General features: G+C 41.5%; 1 protein-coding gene and 1 long non-coding RNA gene across 10 annotated transcripts in view; one reads left to right on the forward strand and one right to left on the reverse strand.

Moving 5' to 3' along the window:
* Positions 1–2,235: 2,235 nt before the first annotated feature.
* LOC108706521 lies at positions 2,236–12,617 on the reverse strand. Of its 2 annotated transcripts, none has more exons than XR_005964867.1 (4): positions 12,406–12,617; positions 9,367–9,528; positions 6,565–6,758; positions 2,236–2,884 (listed from the first exon to the last, which is right to left on the reverse strand). It is a non-coding gene; the product is annotated as an uncharacterized LOC108706521 (long non-coding RNA). The 2 variants fall into 2 exon arrangements; XR_001934109.2 differs by having other exon boundaries at positions 12,211–12,616.
* Positions 12,618–12,661: 44 nt separating this feature from the next.
* Positions 12,662–22,730, forward strand: part of add1.S (adducin 1 S homeolog) — a 72,896-nt gene continuing 62,827 nt past the window's right edge. For 2 of the 8 annotated variants that reach the window (XM_018234018.2, XM_041573417.1), the window contains exon 1: positions 12,669–12,954. The gene's annotated coding sequence lies outside the window, so the exon portion shown is untranslated. 8 annotated transcript variants of the gene reach the window in all.

The following is a 22,730-nucleotide window of genomic DNA, read 5'->3' on the forward strand; positions in this document are numbered from 1 at the left end:
TTAGTAAAATTGTTTTTTAAAAAAAAATTTTTAACTTAATGAAAAAAACCCACCAAGGCAGTTTTAACTTCAAATGCGCAAAGTCTTTATTAAGAAATGACTTACTGATTCTCCGCTTGCGCTCCTCTTCAGAAACGGTGACAGGGCGACGATCCATCTTGTGGCGCTTGATTTCTCCTCCCTGGCTATCTCCTATAGAAGGCAGGGAGGAGTAATCGAGCACTGCGCGATGGATCGTCGCCGTTTCTGAAGAGGAGCGCAAGCAGAGAAACAGTAAGTAATTTCTTAATAAAGACTTTGCGCATTTAAAGTTAAAACTGACTTGGTGGGTTTTTTTATAAGTAAAAACTATTTTTTTATGTTACTTGTCTTTTAAGGCAACGCTAGAGCTCAAGTGTATCTAGTGCTGGGGACAGCAGTACCTTTAATGTGTTTGTTACATACACTACAAGTTTTCTATGTGCAGAAACATGTGCTGATAAGGATGTCATTCTCATTGTGGTTCAGTGTTGATGTGATGATGTTTATATCGCCAATAAATTTGCACTTTATGTTAGATTTGATTGATACTGTTAACCAATGTACAGTGATTCTGTTATTGAGAGAGAGAGAGATATGATGTGTTTTATGCTGATATTTGCTGGAGTTCACAGTCCAGTGGATAAAACAGTAGCTGGCAGCACCCATGAAGATTCCTTCGATCAAACATTAATCAATTGGGCCAACAATCAGATCACATTGGGGGCACATGCAGATTAATAATCTGATCCAGTCTTTTTTTTCAGGCAGTATTTACTCTCCGACTGTATTGAAGTATGACCTAGACCCAATCTGATACTGATAACATGGCTAATGGTTTTGGTCCCATCTATTAATGAATGGCTGTCAGTTCAATTTGGTACCGTTTTGCCAAAATTAAAGTGTAAAGTTTAATGTTCTATAGTGTCTCAGTCTGGTAACTCAGTGACTCAGGAGCAGATTCTGAACAGTTACAATTAGTTGCATTTAGTTGATACATTTTTCAGCAGTGATATTATATCAGCAACTATTGTATGAATTCTAACAGCTGCCTTTATGAAACTCAGGGATTCTGCTCAGCAGGGACAAAGATAACAAATGTATCAAATAAAGAGTCAGTGACTCCCCCCTCACAGAGCTACTTCAGAAGGTGAAAAATTAAACCATATAAGAGCCATTATTAGAAAAACGGTTGAAAATAGAAAGTGATTGAATGAAATCTTTATTTCTTGTGAAGTATCCGAAATCAGCAGAATTAAAAAAAAAGTGTTGGAAGGTGAACAAGCACTTTAGGGCAGAGACACATGGACGACAAATCGCCTCTTCTTTGGACAACTAATCTCACCGAACTGCCTTCCCGCCGGCTAGAATCTAAATCGCCAGTGGGATGGCACTCAAAGTGGTGATTTGTGGCCGGCTATTTAGATTCTAGCTGGCAGGGGGGCAGTTCGGGGAGATTAGTCGCCCGAAGAAGAGGCGATTTCTCGCCGTGTGACTAGTCTCCCCGAATCCCCCCGTGCATCACTGCCCTTAAGCTTTCTTAAAGGAATTGTACAGTGTAAAAATAAAAACTGGGTAAATAGATAGGCTGTGCAAAATAAAAAATGTTTCTAATATAGTTAGTTAGCCAAAAATGTAATGTATAAAGGCTGGAGTGATTTAATGTATAACATGTCGGTCTTAACACTACTTCCTGCTTTTCAGCTCTCTTGGTTTACACTGACTGGTTGCCCTGGCTACCAGGCAGTAACAAATCAGAGACTTGAGGGGGGGCCACATGGGTCATTTCTGTTGCTTTTGAATCTGAGCTGAATGCTGAGGATCAATTACAAACTCACTGAACAGAAATGTACCATGTGGCCCCCCTTCAAGTCGCTGACTAACTCAGAGTTATAGAGCTGAAAAGCAGGAAGTTGGATTCTGGCTGTTTTATTAGACATCCAGTCACTCCAGCCTTTATACATTACATTTTTGCCTAACTAACTATATTAGAAACATTTTTTATTTTGCACAGCCTATCTATTTACCCAGTTTTTATTTTCACACTGAACTGTTCCTTTAAGGATTTCTGAAACACATGCATGCACAGGGGCTAATTTACTGACATAGGTGCTAAATTGCACCGGTGCAGCTATTCATCGTAACCAATAAAACCAAAAAAAAAACTAGGACAAAGATGTATTCTTTGCTCTGCTGCGCTACTGTAAATGACTGCAGAGCAGAATCCAGCCTACGAGTATCGCTCAATATAAAGAATATGAAGCCCTGGGCTATGCAGAAAGGCTTAGGCTCCTAATGAAATGGGTTTCCTGTAGCAAACTGTAACACCGCTTGTATTAAAAGTGACATTTGAAAGAGGCCGACATATGTTTTGGATCACATTTGTTTGGCAAATATTAACAATAAACTGCATGGAACTAGTTTTCACCTCCTAATATATAAAACAAGGGAGAAATGAAGATAGTATCTGAGAATGTTATTTAACAAGTCTGTCTGGAAGATTGGTCTTTGGAAGTGCCTGCTCTTTTTTTGATACGGTTATCCTCTCCCCCAGCTGAAGGATCAGGGCGGTGCACCTGGACCTCTTCTTGCATTGGGTGAGTTTTTACATTTTGAGACCTGAAAACTTCATTATACCTGTTATTAGCTTGTGTTCATTTTAGCAAATCTGTTACCTGTAAATGCTATTAGTTAATAGTGGTGAATCCAAAAGAAACAGAGCAACTGCCACCTTCTACAGGATTTAATCAGGTTCTTTCATTGCCCAGTTCAACCTGGGGGTCTGTTTGCAGTGCAGATCTTGCATGTACAATAAGGCAGCCGGCAGCCAATCAGAATTATAGGTCCATAGCTCCAGCGCAGACCACTGAAATATAAAACAGATGTTAGCATTTATTTGCCATTCAAGCGCACACAGCTGAGTGGCTGCTATGGGTTAATAGACATGGAATAAAATGTTGTACCTTTAATTACAATAGCCCAAACGCAACTTTATATAAGGGATATACAACTCCTGTCTTTTGGAAGATACCAACATTTTCATTAGACAAATAAGAAGGTAAAATAGCTAATGTGCCTTTATCTTTTAATTTTCTACATCTGATTAGAAATTCAGAGAATCAATGAAATATTCAACTATATCAATACAATGTCTGTTCTTTAAAATTCCTTGAGCTGGCAGGATACTTATATGTTTCAAAGGGGACCCATAATAGTTTGACTTCATCCGGAGGCTTTGGCGGGCTATATCCAGACTGGTTGTCCAACTTCTCTAAATATCATAAAAGCAACAGTGGTTGGCAGCGTTTCCAGCAATGCGACAATCTTTATTTCAGGTTTTCTTTAGAAGATACACATCACGTAAAGAAGATTCAAGAAACAAATATGCTTGCTGGAAACGAGATTCACAGGTCAGAAACTGAATGATATTGGGCACTCTTTTTGGGCACATCTTTTTCATATCTGACATATTTCTTGCATCACTTACACTGTGGGAGGTGGAGTAAAAAAAAAAAAAAAAAAAAAAGAGAAGATTCCATAGCAAAGCTGGATTAAACCTTAGTTCTTCTGTTCAGACGTCCTCAGGTTATTTTCATTACAGTGTATGAGAAGTATATTCCCCAAACAATACATTTAATGGTATATCTTACAGTGAGCCTATAGATCCAATTTGAAGCATGGTCTTGTCATGTCTCATTTTTCCAAAAAAAACTGCATTAGAATTAATTTATTTTCAATTGCATTTCATCCCTCTGTGACCACTCCCTCATTAGTCAGGTACAAGACATGTACTCACTCCTCACCCTATCAGCAACATCAGATAATAACTGGGGCACCAAGGAAAACAGACTATTAAAGGAGAAGGAAAGCTACCAAGGCAGTTTATTGCCAATAGATTAGCCACAATGGTGCAAGCTAGAACACCATTTTTATTCTTTAGAATGCTGAACCATACCTGAGTAAACAGCTCTAGGCACTGTCTCTGTTTGTTTAGGATAGCAGCTGCCATATCATCTTGGTGTGACATCACTTCCTGCCTGAGTCTCTCCCTGCTCACTCATAGCTCTGGGCTCAGATTACAGCAGGAAGGGGAGGAGGGAGGGAGAGAAAAGAGCAAACTGAGCATGCTCAAGCCCTAGCCCTGGAGGTTTAAGCTGAAAACAGGAGGTCTGATACAGAAGCCCATGAGTACACAATAGAAGGAAAGAAATGTGGTATTTTTTTGACAGAGGACTCAGAGCAGCATTACTTTAAGGGTTTACTGTTATATTTATATAGACCTTTCTGATAAAACATACTTAATATTAGCTTTTCGTTCTCCATAAAGCATGTAGTGCGTGCACCTGCTGGAAGTGTGGCCACTGTGAGTCAGGCTGCCTCACTCTACCTACTAAGCAGCTTTATCCTCTGAGCATATTCTCTTTTACATAGTGAAATGTGTGAGAAGCTGAGAGAGGCATCCAACTGTGGGAGCAGGTCATTCCTGCAAATGAGAAGTGTGCCCAGCTCCTTGCACACGGACTTTCACTGAAAAGTAAATTAAATCTATTGGGCTGGGGAAATCATAAACAATGGGGCCTGAACCTGCTGGAAAGGCCCACCGGGATTTTCCCCAACATCCTGATCGGCCAGTCTGACACATCAGGAACCCAACCCACTTATAAGGTTTGACTTCACACATGGGCGACTACCATAAACTGCCCCCCCCTCAGTTATCTGTATGCGGCAGGTATTAATTAATTACACCAACATATTCTGCAGCAATTTAAAGACATTATATATGATTCAGATCAGTCACTGCCCCAATGGAGTTTACAATTTCAGGTGCCCATCACATTCACATTTTATCATGAGCCAGTTATCCTGCCTTTGTGTTTTGGAGTGTGGGAAGAAACTGGAGTACCCAAAAACAAACTCCTTGTGGATAGTGCCCAGGTTACAATCCAACCCCAGTACTGCAAGGCAGCAGCTGTAACCAGTGTGCCAACATGCTGCCCATACTGGAGAAATCAATCACTCCCATAAGTTTATTGTATGGGGTTTACAAACTTTTTTCAGCATTCCTATTGCCTAGATAAAAATTGAGTGTTTTTATTTGGGGATTGCTTCATGGTGGGTGAATTACCTAGGAAGAATAAAACTGCATATGAGGGAATCTGTCATTCAGGGTTACAGTGACCCCTAGTGGCAAAATAGTTAAAACTATTCCATAATGTGTGACTTGAGGACAGAATAACATGTTGTAAGACTGCAACTCCCAGCACAATGCAGTGGTGGAGCTACCAGGGCCCGCACCACCGCAGATGCGCCAGCAGTTAGCACAAACACGAATCCGCCGAAAAAGTCTCTTCCAGAGGGGGGCCCGGCTGCATGGATGCACCCAGGCCTCGTGCCCCCTAATTTTGTTTCTGGTACAATGGCTGCTAAATACTGTCTGGTGATGTTAGAATTATATTATTTCTCAATTTAACAAAAGTGATGATTCAGTGGCTTTAGTATAAGCCTTCCACAATGCAAATATGAAGAAACATTTCTATGGTACCTGCTCCTGCTTACCCTTAGGTCTTTCTACTTCCACATTTACAAGCTGATGTGATGGTTTTTGCTATTTGCTTTTGGGGATTACCTGAACACAATGTAGTAGAAATATAACACAGTGTGTGTAGGTAATCCCAAACACAAATATCAAAAAACAACAACTGGAAAAAAGAAATGTTTGCTGACAAAAGAAGGATAAGTTCTCAACGTGTCGCTTCAGTCTCCCAAAATTTCGGAAGACTGAAGCGACACCTGGGTTTTACTAACAATGATTTACATTATTGCTGGTGGGAAAGCTTTGACAGGAGATTAGTCGCACGCTAAAGCAGAGATTTATCGCTGGATATTAACTGGTGTGCCATTGCCCTAAGGATTCATGCATTCAAGACAGGTGCACTACCAAAAGCTGCATTTACAGATGTAAAGATATGAAAATCTTCCATATGTTATACAAAATGATTGCTCTTTTAGTGAACATCTGCTCATCTAATAATTTCTGCTCCGTACAATGATTATGCAAATGTGAAGAAAATCCAATGAACTGCTGTGAACTAAAGTGTGACCGAGATGTAGGCTAGAAATACTGGGCCTCATTTATAAACACTGGGCAAATTTGCACCTGGGCAGTAACCAATGGCAACCAATCAAATGTTTGCTGTCATTGTTCAACCTGCAGCTGGCTGAAAAAAGCATTTAACTGGTTGGTTGCTATGGGTTACTGCCCAGGTGCAAATTTGCCCTGTGTTTATAAATGAGCCCCGCTGTGCCTTATGTCTGGAATTCTGTATGAGCCCAAGGCAACCACAGCCCTTTAGCGGTAAAGATCTGTGTCTCTAAAGATGCCCCAGTAGCTCCCTATCTTCTTTTCTGCTGATTCACTGAACATGCTCTGTGCTGCTGTCACTTACTGATCTTAGGGACCCACTCACAATATACAGTACACATAGAATAGAAATGTCACAATATAAGGCTGATTCACTGCACATGCTCTGAGTTGCTGTCACTTACTGAGCTTAGGGTCGCTGCAGTCTTTGCTGATTCTCCAGTGGCAGAAATATATTGGAGAAGATTACACCCCACGTGCCACCAGATCTACATGCTTCTTTGGTTACTGTAAGGTCACATCATGGGACGTTATAAAGTGTTTGATCATGCTTCCTTTGATCAACCTCTTTTTTTGTTCGCTGCACACACACTGAGACCTGAAAAAAAAATTGCATATAAAATATTATTTCTATGAAAGCAAACAAAACCTAACCCACATCCCTGCTGTAAGTAGCGCAGGCTGAGCACTGCAGTCATACACACAGCTGTGCTTTGAAGCTTATCACAACAAACAAGTGCAAATGACAATGCTTTTTGCTGTTCGTTTGGGGCTGCTGTTTCCCCGGCTCCTTTCCAAAATGAAGTTCCTCTTTCAGAGATGTTTGTTATTGTCAGGGTGGAGGGCCTTAATATTTCCATCTTTTAAAAAAAATTCTGTGGTCACATTTCATAATATTTAAACAGAACTGTAACAAAGGCTCCATCTTTCAGCTATAAGTGGAAGGCAAGATCCCAAGGTTCTGCAGTTCACTCCCTTTGCCGGTATATGACCTGTTCTCCCTCAGATCGACCAAAATGCAAACAACCTTTTCTTCAATTGAAGATATACCAGCGCTAAAAGCTCAGGGTAGACACAAGAAGGAAATGCAAACACAATATAGTGTAGTAGTTTTGAATCGAATGAGATATATAACCCTTTGTGCGATAGTTAAACGATGTGGTTTTGGGGTCTTCCACGAAGGGGTTAAAAGGCCATTCGTTTATAATTATCACCATAATTATTACATACAAGGGATTTTATTACATGCTGGTGATAATTATAAACGTCTGTAAGTACCCACTGCCCCACACAGGAGGTGGCCACATTATCTATAAAAAGCACGGAAGAATGGCCTTTTAACCCCTTGGTGGAAGACCCCAAAACCACATCGTTTAACTATCGCACAAAGGGTTATATATCTCATTCGATTCAAAACTACTACACTATATTGTGTTTGCATTTCCTTCTTGTGTCTACCCTGAGCTTTTAGCGCTGGTATATCTTCAATTGAAGAAAAGGTTGTTTCCATCTTTCAGCTACTCTATCTGTGACCGACAATAGGGGCAGATTTACTAAGGTTCGAATTTTTGGTAAAAACTCACAATTTCGATTTATAAATTCCCCGGCTTTAATTCGAATGTGATATTTATTTATAGTCTGACCCTTCAAAAATTCGAATGACTATTCTTCATCAAGTTCATGTAGAAGTCAATGTCAGAGGTCCCTTAAACTATTTGAAGATGGTAATATTAGTGATGAGCCGAATTAATGACAAGTTTCGGTTAGAAAATAATGCCCCATGGACTCCAATTGGAGAAAACAATGTTGCTCGTCAAAAAAATTTGAGGAAAGCGTGATTCGAATTTGATTCAAGTTTTTGGGTAGGTACTATTTGAATTTATTAGAGTTTTAAAAAATTCACATTACTCTAAATTTCGACCTATGATAAATAACCCCTTACTGTTATATAAAATGCATATAGTGCATACAGTTTTACAGAGTACATGTAATCACTCCCTGCCCATTGGAGCTTACATTCTAATATCCCTATAACAGACAAACAAATAAGACACACAGCAACCCCCTAGATTTAGTTTAATTCAACAAACCAGAAAACCAAGAGTAGTACAGATACGGGAATCGGGATCCATTATCTGTGAAACCCGAAAGCTCCAAATTATAGAAAGGCCGTCTCAAAAGAGCAAACAGATTTTTTTATATTCAATTTTGAAATCTGACATGGAGCTAGACATTTTGTCAGTTTCCCAGCTGCCCCAGTCATGTGACTTTAGGATGGAACTACTTTCTGGCAGGCTGTTATTTCTCCTACTTAATGTAACTGAATGTGTCTCAGTGGGACTTGGCTTTTACTATTTAGTGCTGTTCTTAGATCTACCAGGCAGCTGTTATCTTGTGTTAGGGAGCTGCTATATGGTTACCTTCCCATTGTTCTTTTGTTAGGCTGCTGGGGGGGAAAAGGGAGGGGTGATATCACTCCAACTTGCAGTACAGCAGTAAAAAGTGACTGAAGTTTATCAGAGCACAAGTCACATGACTGAGGCAGCTGGGAAACTGACAATATGTCTAGCCCCATGTCAGATTTCAGAATTCAATATAAAAAAATCTGTTACTCTTTTGAGAAATGGATTTCAGTGGAGAATTCTGCTGGAGCAGCACTATTAACTGATGTGTTTTGAAAAAAAAACATGTTTTCCCATGACAGTATTCCACATGTATTGTTATTACTACTTTTTATCACTCATCCTTCTATTCAAGCCCTCTCCTATTCATTTTATTATAATTGTTTGCCTTCCACTTTTGCCTCTCTTCAGCTTTCAGAGGTCACCGGCAGCCAAAGAAATTGCTCTTTATGGCTCCAATTGTTTATTACTTTTTATTACTTATCTTTTTATGCAGACCCTATTCCATATCCTATTTCTGTTTATTTTTCAAACCACTGCCTGGTTGCTAGTCTTAAAAAAAAAGACCTAGCAACCAAATAGCTGCTGAAATACAAAACTGGAGAGCTGTTGAACAAAACGCTAAATAACTTTAAAAAAAAAAAATACATGAAAAATCAGAATATAAATTTCTACATTATCCTTAAACTTAATTTAAAGGTGAACGACCCCTTTAATAAAGTGTAAAGCATCTACAGAAATCTACCTGCAGTTGCAGAAACAAAATCATTGAATGTCAACAAACAAACTTGTGTCCTACATTACCTGGCAGATCCACGCTCCCCCTGTTTTTTTTTCACAGAGACTGTAGACTAAGATACATTTTCCAGGATTTCATTTATCCTCTGCACACCAGCACTGACACGTCATTCATACTATAGCAGCTCATCTGTTGTAGATTAGCATTAGCCGTATAATATCACTTTACTGCCAAAGGAAAGAAAGCACTTGAGTAAATTAAGCATAGAATGTATATTAAAAGCAGGTGCATCCCACACACATGGTTTATTCGATGATTAAAGGAGAACTAAACCCTAAAATGAATGTGGTTAAAAATGGCATATTTTATATAGTGAACTTATTGCACAATGCTAAAGTTTGAGCTTGTCAATAGCAGCAATGATCCGGGATTTCAAACTTGTCACAGGGGGTCACCATCTTGGAAAGTGTCTGTGACACTCACATGCTCAGTGGGCTCTGAGCAGCTGTTGAGAAGCTAAGCTTAGGGGTCGTCACTAATTATCCAGCAGAAAATGAGCTTCCCCTGTAATATAAGCTGATGCTACAGGTTTGCTGATTATTAAATTCTGATGCTAATTGCACTGGTTTCTGTGCTGCCATGTAGTAATTATGTGTATTAATTACTAATCAGCCTTATATTGTGACATTTCTATTCTATGTGTACTGTATATTGTGATTGGGTCTCTCAGCTCAGTAAGTGACAGCAGCACAGAACATGTGCAGTGAATCAGCAGAAAAGAATATGGGGAGCTACTGGGGCATCTTTGGAGACACAGATCTTTACTGTTAAAGGGCTGTGGTTGCCTTGGGCTGGTACAGAAGTAAAAAACATAATGTACAACATTTCTAGCTACTTCTTTAGTTAGGCTTTAGTTCTCCTTTAAGAGTGTAACATTGCATCGTGATCAGGGTTCCCATACATTAAAATGCATAATGGCCCAGCTGGCCTATAGTTTAGTTAAACAGAGCCCTATGAGAGTTTGGGAGAGACAGAGAGGTGTGATTGGTGGGATATGTTTGGCAAAGGCTGCAGTGATGAAGATGTGCCTTGGAGGGACTGGTTATTTTGAGACCATATTTTGAGACCATATGGTATATAGTGTACATATTTTTCCAGCAATAAATATGTATTAAAGGGATGTGTGTTGAGGTTATACTGACAGTGATGATGACATCTTAACTTGTACGTGGACAGGGTCGGACTGGGGGGCCCGGGGCCCACCAGGACTACTGTCCAGAGCCCCCCTCCGACCCCTACTATGACGCGCCGAGTGCGCGCACATGAAGGCGCCGCTCAGTGCACCTGCGTGAAGTTGCGTGAACCTGGGTGTGTGGTGCCAAGCGCATGCACGGATGGCACAGCGCGGCACCTAAAAAAACGTTTTTCCGGAGATTGGGAGAGGGGTCTGGCTGGCGCCCATTAAGGGTCAGGGCCCACCGGGTTTTTTCCCGGTGTCCCGCCGGTCCAGTCCAACAGTGTACGTGAAAAAAAAGGCTGAGCAGGTTCAGTTTCTCAGCTGGCTTGCTCCTCCGTTCCATTTCTGCTTCTCTGGGTATGTCTCTATGAAATGCCTCATTTTCAAGGAAGTAGCCCGTGCCCAACAGGCCAGTGTGTTCCTGTCAGCGGCAGATTGGGGGCATAGGGTACATGTACAGTCTGAGCTGAGGTGGGTGGGCGGCACAAAAGTGCAGAGCGGGTGAGTGTGTGACCCAGATCGGCTGAGCACCTGCAGTCAGTGTGTGATTCTCGGAGTGGAACTGGCACTGTCGCTTGCGAGAGGGAGAGAAAAAATGCGGCATGCTCAAGTGGATAACTGACACGGCTGGTTTCAGTAATGTGTGACCCGATGTCAGACGCATTTCAGGGAGAGTCGGTCGGATGAAGCGCCACCTTCCTGCATCCTCATTTGGCTGGATGTCGGAAAGTTGCGGGACATTCTCTTCAGCAACCGGTGCTTCGGGGAGGCCGCCAGCGCTCAGCACAGTCTCTACGCCTCGGGGGGCTTTGCCGGAGCCCACACTGACACCACGGGCCACGCTTCCCCCAACGGACAGATGAGGTTGGATGGCTCAGGGGACACGCTGTCAGTAGAATAGCCAGGATGGAGAAATCAAGCGCCGCAGAATGGATGGTCGCCATTTATGAAGATGACAGGAAGTGGAGATTTTGTAAGTTATTTCTTAATAAAGGCTTTACTATTTTAAATTTTAATTTGTCTTGGTGTTTTTTTTTCAATCTATACTAACGAACTTTTAAAAACATTTTTTGATGTTACTGTGCACAAACTAAGATTAAGGGTGATTTATTCGCCTGGCAACAAATAGCCTCTTCTTAGGGCTACTAATTGACCCCGAAAAGCCTTCCCACCGGCTAGAATCGAAATCGCAGGCGGGATGGCAATAGGATCTATTCATTTTCCGAAGTCGCCCGAAGTTTCCTTGTGAAAACGAAGCACTCCGAGTGCCATCCTGCTGGCGATTAACATTGTGGCTAGCGTGAGGCAGTTCGGGAGATTAGTCGCCGGGCAACTAATCTCCCTGAATCTGCCTGTGTGCAGATAGTTTTTAATTATGTGCCAATGCTTTAATGGTCTTCTGCCTTTTCCCAGCTTTCAAATAGGGGTCACTGACCCCCCAACTAAAAAAAAAAAATACTATGTAAAGCTACAAAATGTATTGTCATTGCTACTTTTTTTTATTACTTTCTTTTCATGCCTCTCCTATTCATATCCCAGTCTCTTATTAAAACAATACAAGGTGGTTGCTAAGGGGATCTGGACCCTAGCAACCAGAATGCTGAAATGACATAGTGGAGTGCTGCTGAATAAAACGCTAAACGACTCAAATCCCTCAGTATTATAAACTCACATTGGAGCCACTGAATGTTTAGTCTCGTCACGTGAGCAGGAGGAATACAGGCAGAACATTAACTAACCGCTTATTTACGGCACTCGCCCATAATTGACACAAAATCCCCCCGCAGCTGCTCAGAAGAGAGCGAGACAAATGTGAAGAGCAGTTTTATGTTCCTTTCCCTCTCCATACAGTCACTACCGCACACACCAGCTTCCTGCTGCTAATGCGCCACTTCACACACTGCCAAACGTTCCTATTCAACTATCCCGCGTCTTCAGTCTCTTTCTCGCCCCGCCTACTCTCCCCGCTCTTCTACAGTAACCAATGGAGACGTTCCATACTTCCCTCCTTCCGATCCTTCGACCAATCAGCTACGTGCTTGTTGTTTCCCCGCAAAGCCGCGCCTTTGGATGAGGGAGTGAGGAGGGCGGGTGTTCGTACGACATAGTGAGGCGGTGTGTGTTCCTGTGAGGAGGGAAGGAGGCGCTGTTGGGCCGAGCTGTCAGGGCCGGAGCTGAGGGGGCGGGTGTATTTACATGAAGGCCCTGGAGGGAGTGATACGCAGAGGGGCGGGGCTGACCCTGGTGAGAGATAGCGAACGGCTTGGAGGGAGGAGCCGGGGAGGTGTCGAGGCTCATCGGGTGGGAGTCCCGGACAATCTCACAGGAGCGGACGCATTAGGGGAGCGCGGCCTGATAGAAACATTATCTGAGCTTCTCGGAGCAGCGCTGCAGCCTTGGGATTGATCTGGACACGGTACGTGGTGCGGGGAGGTCTGTGAGGGGTTAAAGCGATTTTGCAGCGACAGTGTCTGATGAGTGTGCGACACTATTGCATTAGTGTATTCTGTGTATCGCCTGTATCCCTCCTGGGCCCAGAGCCGCCTGGAACCTGCATGTGAGAGGGACTTGTCCGCTCCTTGACTGCTTTACACTATTTCATTATTACATGTTGTTACTGCAGCTCCTCCAACCTGCCCCCCCTCCTGCTCCTCCTGCTTCTCCATTGCTGTAGCGTTTGGCTGCCTGTGCTGTTAGTTGTAATGAAACAAGTGTGTGTGTTCCCTGCTTCAGATGTGTCTACTCCCCACCAATGTGCACCCCAGCTATGTTGCATTGCCACGAGCCCATTTCTAATCAGAGATTTGCAGCAGCTTGTGACAACCTGTAGCACTTCAGATGTCGGACTACAGCTCCCAGCATCCTCCAGTGAACATCCTGAATGTTGCTCAATTGCAACACCCTCTATTACTTAGCTGCTGAATGCCGGGAGTTGTAGTTTAGCCATAACCAGATGACCAATTGTTGCTTTGAATTCCATAACAGCTGGAGGGCCATATGCCTGTCTTAAGCCTCACATGCACCGGCCGATAAAAGCTGCCAACAGACTGAGTCAGCAGTTTATTGGCCCATGTGTGGCCCTCTGACGGAAGTCCCCGATCAATATCTGGCTGATGCCGATCGGGCAGGGTAAAAAATCCCATTGTATCGAGGCCGCATCTGTTCATTGATGAGGTCCTGCAGTCCAACTGCCCGTATTGTCTCCATTCTGATCCGATTGTTGGGCCTGGGGCCCACGATAGGATCAGCCCGATATCACCCAGCTCAATGTGGGCATATCAGGGAGAAATCCACTCATTTGGAGACTTCGCCAAACAAGCAGATCTCCCTGTGTATGGCCACCTTTACAAACCTGCACTTATAGGACCATAGTGCCAGAATAAAGAATAGTAAGTGGGGCTGAAGATTCACTTATGGGCTCCTACTGTGGGTGTGTCAGTCACTTATATAGATACATAGATAGATACATAGAGATAGATAGATACATATATATATATGCCTGAGAAAGGTCCCCAGGAGGGACCGAAACGTCGGATTGTGATGTGAAAAATAAAAGCTATCACTTTGAAATGAAAATGAGAGTGCGGATCCTCTATTACTTATTCCTAAAACATTGATCGAGCACCTCAAATCAACCATTGTCAGAGGTGTGGGCACTCCAGAAAAAATATATATATAATTATGATATATAACCAGCACTCCGTTTCCAAAACACAATCATTTATTGTAGTGTCACAGTGTCTCCAACGTTTCGGCCCACTTTGGGGCCTTTATCAAGGATAAAGTGCTGTGTGGTTTCAAATGTTTAAATACCCATAAACCCTCCAAAAAAAAGGCAGCAAAAATGACGTCATTACCAATAAAATTATCCGATTGTTCAATTGAATTATTGAATCATTTTATTGGTAATGATGTTATTTTTGACACCTTTTTTTGGAGGGTTTATGGGTATTTAAACATTTGATGTAACACACAGCAATTTATCCTTGATAAGGACCCCAAAGTGGGCCGAAACGTTGGAGACACTGTGACACTACAATAAATCGTCGGGCGACTAAATCTCCCCAAATGTTCATTTGTGTGTCTGCCCTTCATGGTGTAAGTAGACGTTTCCGTCCTGCACAGTGGAGCTTTATCAAGACATCATTTGAGTGCTCTGTGTTCTTTATGCTGATATATATATATAATCTTGTTGGCATGGGCACGGCGTGACTGAGAGAGTGAACAGACGAGCGTTACTCAGCCCTTCCCATATACTATGTTTGGAAAGCCATTATTCGGTGTATAAGAGGTGCTGATTGACAGAAGCAGGGGGTTGCTGGGTAAGATGGGCTCAGTATTGGAATTCGTGGCTCTGCTTGGTATGTCCTGCTGCATTTTGTTTGTATGTGTAGATACTCTAGCTTCAGCTAAAGGCTTGCACCAAATAAATAACATGTATGTATAATGTATATGCTTGATACATAGAGGAGTATTGACATTGTGCTTAACTACCTGCAACCACAGCTACTGATGCAGAGGGCATACTGAAGAAGTGCCCCAAACAGTCCCCTCTGCCCCATTTGCTTGGATGTGAAAGGCCTGTAAGAGCCAGTACTGATTCTTTTATACCCGAAGAAGGTTTTGTGAGTACTGGTACAGTCAGGGGTTTCCTATTCAAGTGAATGGGAAGAGGCAGAGGCTGTTCAGGGTACCATCAGCCTAAAGGCACTAACAGGCATAGTTTTGTTTGCATTTGGGGCCTGATTGTAATGGCACGACAACCTTATTCTGGAGTTTTGTCTTGTGCCTTATCCCATGGATAATTATGCAAACATTCATCTGAAAAATATATGGGAATCAGCAGTTGCAGCAATACTGAAGATGGGACTTGTTCTAGCTTCACTTTTACTTGGCATCCATTGCAGTGATGTGCTGGTTGACCCGAAACCCATCAGTTGATTTTGGGCAACTATTGTGGGTTTGGGTCAGACTGGGGAAGTACACTACTCCTCTGCTCTTGAAGATTCCCTGTTTTGGAACCAGAGGCACGGATTTAATGTGGGTGAACATTGGGTGTCGGCCCTGCAGTGGCCTCATTTTGCAAGTTAGGGTTGCGTGTGGGTTAGGGTTTTTCAGTTTAGGGACGGGTGTAGGTTAAGGTTCTACCTCACTAACACATCACTAATCCATAGATACAAACTGAGGAAAGGATATGTATCCAAATGTAACTAAAGCCGTGTAGATATTCAGCCGAGTAGGTATTACTATTCAGCCGAATAGATATTATACTTCTACTAAAGGTAACCAAACTCATTGATCCAGTTTGTCAGCCTTCTGGGTAGTTGTTAGGATTTTACACAGGAAGTTGAGTAGGTATTTAGCCTAGTAGATATTCAGCCGAGTAGATATACTTCTACTAAAGGTAACCAAACTCATTGATCCAGTTTGTCAGCCTTTTGGGCAGTTGTTAGGATTTTACACAGGAAGTACATCCTTTCCATATCCCGGCGTGGTGCTTTACATGACACTGGGAGCATTAATTAACCTGCTTTGCTGTTTTGTCTGATCTGCTGTCATGCGACTGCGGCAGAACTTGATTTGCAAACCCCCTCATGGTAACTGGAGTGTGTGGACCTATTGGCATGTGCATATTCATTTACTATGTGGGTGTCATAAAGTTATGTTACATTTATGTGACTTATAGCTAAGGTGGCCATACACGGGCAGATTAAAGCTTCTGATATCTTTCCTTTAGAACGATTCAGCAGCTTATTCCAGTTTATGAGGTCTTCCAATGGATCTCCTCGATCAATATCTGGCTAAGATATTGATTGGGGAAGTTTGATTTTTATTTTTTTTGGTGATCAAGGACCACATGGGTTAGTTGATGCGTTCCAACGACCCTTCTATTCCCGTTTTCTTGTAATCTGGTCATTCGACCCTAGGACTGAATGTTCGGATTAACCCGATATCGCTCTGCCATTGGTGGGCATATCGGGGAAAGATCCGCTTGTTGGTAACCTCCCCAAATGAGCGGATCTTATTGTATATGGCCACCTATAGTCTACCAACCTGTAGCTTGGAGTAGTAGTTGTCTTCCTACACTCAGGGGCAGAATTTATTACGTGTTGAATTGAAATTTTCTTTTTTATGGTCAAAACTGTCAAATTCGACTAGGGAGTTGTTCAAATTCGATTTGAGTTTTTTTAAAAAAGTTTTTCGAGATTTATCATACTCTGGTCCTTTATGAATTTGAATTTGACTATTCGTCAACCAAAACCTGCCGAATTACTGTCAATGGGAGAGGTCCAGAGATCAATTTGGAGCTGTTTGCAGCCTTCCTGATATTCAACGTTTTTTCGGGGGGAAAATAATAACAAATTGGTCGAATTTAGGGGAGTTTAAAAAAACTCACATGAATTTGAAATTCGACCTTTGATAAATATGCCTCCCCATGTTTTCTGACAAGACAGCTGAACCTCCCAAAATAAACTTTTTTCCATCCCCCACAGAGGGTCTTGGCAAATGCATAAGGATGATTTTTAAAATCCATTAAACCATTATTGTTCTCTGTTTATTCCCTTGGGAGAGTAATGTAAAAGCATTAAGGACCAATGTATTCAGCTTAAGTTTTCAAAACTGCTGGTCAGTGGCGTAGACACCACATTTAAGGCTATAAATATTACAAATGTTGTAAAGCAGCAATTAATAGAAAAGGAGGATTTGCATCACTTGCAAATAACAACCCCCTAATCTTAAAGGGGAACTATCACGAAACTGAAAATTAATATTAGCTTCAGGATGCTAAAATAAGAAACTTCCTAAATACAATTAATTAAAAATTCTGTACCGTTTCTTAAATAATCAAGTTTATCTTAACTATTGCTCTCTCGGCATCTGTTTTTCCTCATTCTGTCTTCATTCAGGAGTTGGGTGTCAGATGAATGATCCAATATGTCTTATAGGGGGCTCCTTTTGCCTAGTAGATGTATTAGAGCTCACGCTATTAAAATCACCAGAAATCCTGTCTCTCTACATGCAGAATTTGTGCTAAGGACAGTTATTTTGTTAGATTTTGTTTGTACTGAAATCAGTTATTTCAGTGAGCTCTAATACATCTGCTAGGAAAGGAGCCACCCTATAAGATATATTGGATCATTCATCTGACACCCAACTGCAGCATGAAGACAGAATGAAGAGAAACAGATGCCGAGAGAGGAATAGTGAATTTAAACTTGATTATTTCATGATAATGTAGAATTTTTAATTGATTGTATTAACAAAGTTTCTTATTTCAGTATGAGGAAGCTATATTACATTTTTGCTATAGTTCACCTTTCAGGCCATTGGAGAAATGTCAGAAACTGCCCCTGCCACCTCCTGTTTGTTTCAGTAGAAATTGCTTAACAGCACCAGTACTGGTGGATCTCATTTTCATCTCATTAGGCCACACACCAGTATTTCTATCTGCCTACGTAGAAACATTGATAAAGGGCCGATCTTCTCCCAACTGGTTTTCCCCCCTCCAGTGTAAAAACTCAAAGGCGAAAAAGCCATGGGGGCAACCATTCAAGCACAGGATACACAGTAGATTATAGATAAGTACTACTATAGTTTATATAAACAAGCTGCTGTGTAGCCATGGGGGCAGCCATTCAAGCACAGGATACACAGTAGATTATAGATAAGTACTACTATAGTTTATATAAACAAGCTGCTGTGTAGCCATGGGGGCAGCCATTCAAGCACAGGATACACAGTAGATAACATAAGTACTACTATAGTTTATATAAACAAGCTGCTGTGTAGCCATGGGGGCAGCCATTCAAGCAGAGGATACACAGTGGATAACAGATAAGTACTACTATAGTTTATATAAACAAGCTTCTGTGTAGCTATGGGGGCAGCCATTCAAGCACAGGATACACAGTGGATAACAGATAAGTACTACTATAGTTTATATAAACAAGCTGCTGTGTAGCCATGGGGGCAGCCATTCAAGCACAGGATACACAGTGGATAACAGATAAGTACTGCAATAGTTTATATAAACAAGCTGCTGTGTAGCCATGGGGGCAGCCATTCAAGCACAGGATACACAGTAGATAACAGATAAGTACTACTATAGTTTATATAAACAAGCTGCTGTGTAGCCATCGGGGCAGCCATTTGTGACAGGAATTAATATGCTCCAGACGTGGGGTGGATTTCAACCTGAATATGCAGACATTAGCGTTTTCTCACTGAAATCCTCCCTGTTGTACAAGTGCCTGGTAAATATTTCAGAAATGATCTGACCAAACCTCTGGGTCCAGTTAGGATACACCCACGTGTACTTAGAGAAAATCAGCCTGGCTTAAATTGACATAAGCTCTGTGACTCGTGCTCCGCTGATGTGGCACTAATTGATTGTTGCAAAGCTAATGATCCTCCTTGATCCAAGGGTGGGCCATTTGCTTCCTTTGGAGTTTTTTTCCGTTCTGAGGCAAATTGGAGAGAGTTTTAGGATAGTTTTGGTCTTCTCAGCTAGATGTTTGAATGGATTTAACATGTACATTTTAGCCCAAGTTTCTATGTAACTTTCTAATAAGCATTGTACTCTAGGTTATAAAACTCATAGTGCTCTTGGTTTGTTCTTTGCTGAGAAACACCTGTCGCCAGCAGCTGCCATTGGGTTTGTTTAATTTGGGATTTGTATTAATGTTTCCTCCTTGATGGCCAAATATCAGTGGTACCTGCATCTAGGACATAGCACTTCCCTCAGCCATGCACTACAACTTGCACCTGCGGCTGTTAAAATTATTTAGTGAGGATGGGGTCGTAGTTGATTTGTCAATATAACTTGCCCAAGGCAATAAACTGCTATCTTCTTACTGCTCAGTCTTTTAACCTTCTGTATGTTTTGAGAAATGTGTGCTTTACTGGGTGTGATCGAAAAAAGAACTGATGTATAAGTTGCAGTAGTTTTTTCTTTTTTCCAATACAGGTATGGGACCTGTTATCCAGAATGCTCTGGACCTGGGGTATTCCGGATAACGGATCTTTCTGTAATTTGGGGCTTCATGCTTTAAGTTTACTAGAAATTAATTTAAACAGTAAATAAATCCAATAGACTGGTTTTGCTTCCAATAAGGATTAATTATATCTTAGTTGGGATCAAGTACAAGCGACTGTTTTATTATTACAGAGAAAAAGGAAATCATTTTTAAAAATTTGGATTATTTGGATAGAATGGAGTCTATGGGGCAAATTCACTAAGATTCGTAGTTGCGCCAGGCGTAACTTCGCCGCACATCGCCACACTTCGGCAGGCGTAGTTTCGCCAGCGCTTCGCAAATTCACTTAAATCCGAAGTTGCGCTCAGGTGTAGCGTAAGGTTGCGAAGTTGCGCTAGCGTTGATTCGCTAAGTAAAGCGAAGTTACGCTAGCGAAGGCTAATTTGCATACGGCGCGAAATTCAAATTTCAATGGAGGAATACGTATCAGCACTACAAATGGCTAGAAAACCTTCAAATCATCAAATAAAATTTTTATTTTGCCCTACACATGTGCCCACTGTCTAGGTAAGTTGCCATGAGTCAGGAAATGTAGGGGGAAGGAGGGGAGCCCCAAAAACATTTTCGATCTTTTTCAGCCTATCACCCATAATGTAGCAAACACGCCAGCGTTTTTTGGGACTTAGAAAATTTTTTTACTTTTTTTGAAGCAATCCCTATCTACTCTATTGCACTTCGCCAGGTCTGAGGTGGCGAAGGAAGTCTAGCGTAAAAGGTAGCGTTCAGTACACTGCGCGCGTTAGTGAATTTGCGTAGTTACGTCGCTAGCGAAACTTCGCCAGGTGTAAGGGTGCGAAGTAACACTAGCGAAACTACGCCAGCGTTCGTTAGTGAATTTGCGCAGTAACGAAAATGACAAACACTAGCGAAGTAACGCTAGCATTCGGCGCTTAGTGAATTTGCCCCTATGGGAGACAGCCATTCCGTAATTCTGAGCTTTCTGGATATCGGGTTTCCGAATATGGGATCCTATACCTGTACATCAAAAAAAATATATAAATAGGCTCACAGAAGACATAAATATTGTTGTACTGAGGGAACACTGCAGGATGCGACTGGCTTGTTTACAGGTAGTTATACTGATTATGAAACTATAGATCTTTTCCCCTTTAGTAATAGCCGTTATTCTGTTGCCGTAAATATATGTAGTTCATGGGGCTAAAGAGTAATAGGGTAAAACCTCCCGCATTCCTTGGTGCATGTTATAATCATGTTTTTGTGTGTATTGAAATGTGATAACTAGCTGAAAGTATTTAAATACCTGTTTGCATCTGTGCTAAATGCTGAATCTCTTGTGAAATATTGTGCAATTTTGTGTATTTTCTAAGGTTGCACCGAATCCACTATTTTGGATTCAACCAAACTCCCGAATCATTTGCGAAAGATTCGGGCGAATACCGAATCCGAATACTAATTTATGTATGCAAATTAAAAAATTTTTACTTCCTTGCTTTGTGACAAAAAATTGCACAATTTCCCTCCCTGCCCCTAATTTGCATATGCAAATTCGGATTTGGTTTGGCCAGGCAGAAGGATTCGGTCGAATCAGAAACCTGCTGAAAAAGGCCGAATCCTGGCCGTATCTCGAATCAAATCCTGGATTCCGTGCATCCCTAGTATTTTCTTATTGTAAGGTGTATTCTTTGCCTGCTTTTTTTTTTTAATAGTTAAGGGGGTTGTATAGCTTCCTATCGAAAATATTCTATGAAATAGAATATTGCATGCCTATTTCAACTGATTAAAAGAAGGCAGGAAAAGGTAGTACAGATATGGGACCTGTTATCTAGAATGCTTGGGACCTGGGGTTTTCCGGGTAACTGATCTTTCCTTAATTTGGATCTTCATACCTTTATTCTACTAGAAAACCATTTAAACCTAAAATAAACCCAATAGGCTGGTTTTGCTTCCATTAAGGATTAATTACATCTTAGTTGGGATCAAGTACAAGCTACTGTTTTTTATTACAGATAAAAAGAATATCATTTTTAAAAAATTTGGATAAAATGGGTGACTGCCTTTCAGTAATTCTGAGCTTTCTGAATAACAGGTTTCTAGATAATGGATCCCATACCTGTATTACATTTTTATTTTAAATTAGGTTATAAATATTTATTAGATGTAGAAGGACTTGTTATACCAGTTGCAGCAGCTAACCAAATACTTCCCTAGATCTTTAAAGGGATACTGTCATGGGGAAAACATGTTTTTTTTCAAAATGCATCATTTAATAGCACTGCTCCAGCAGAATTCTGCACTGAAATCCATTTCTCAAAAGTGCAAACAGATAGTTTTATATTCAATTTTGAAATCTGACATGGGGCTAGACATATTGTCAGTTTCCCAGCTGCCCCAGTCATGTGTGAGGTGGCATCAATCAGTTAATAGTGCTGCTCCAGCAGAATTCTGCACTGAAATCCATTTCTCAAAAGAGCAAACAGATTTTTTTATATTCAATTTTGAAATCTGACATGGGCTAGACATATTGTCAATTTCCCAGCTGCCCCAAGTCATGTGACTTGTGCTCTGATAAACTTCAGTCACTCTTTACTGCTGTACTGCAAGTTGGAGTGATATCACCCCCTCCCCCCCCCAGCAGCCAAACAAAAGAACAATGGGAAGGTAACCAGATAACAGCTCCCTAACACAAGATAACAGCTGCCTGGTAGATTTAAGAACAGCACTCAATAGTAAAAACCCATGTCCCACTGAGACACATTCAGTTACATTGAGAAGGAAAAACAGCAGCCTGCCAGAAAGTATTTCTCCCCTAAAGTGCAGGCACAAGTCAAATGACCAGGGGCAGCTGGGAAACTGACAAAATGTCAGATTTCAAACTTGAATATAAATGAATCTGTTTGCTCTTTTGAGAAATGGATTTCAGTGCAGAATTCTGCTGGAGCAGCACTATTAACTGATGTGTTTTGAAAAAAACATGTTTTCCGATGACAGGATCCCTTTAAGTCCTAAACTAGTGGAGCAATAGAAAGGCTGCCATACCTTCTATGTCCTATCTTATGGTATGTGTCTGTCTTGAGCCCACAGGCAAAAATGTTGGATAACATGTTTGGTTGACCCATGTGTGGCTGCCTTTAAAGGCCCCCATACACGGGCTGATAAAAGCTGTAGACAGACAGAGTCGGCAGTTTTTTGGCCC

Source organism: Xenopus laevis, chromosome 1S, assembly GCF_017654675.1.
Source record: "Xenopus laevis strain J_2021 chromosome 1S, Xenopus_laevis_v10.1, whole genome shotgun sequence".
Lineage (NCBI taxonomy): Eukaryota > Metazoa > Chordata > Amphibia > Anura > Pipidae > Xenopus > Xenopus laevis.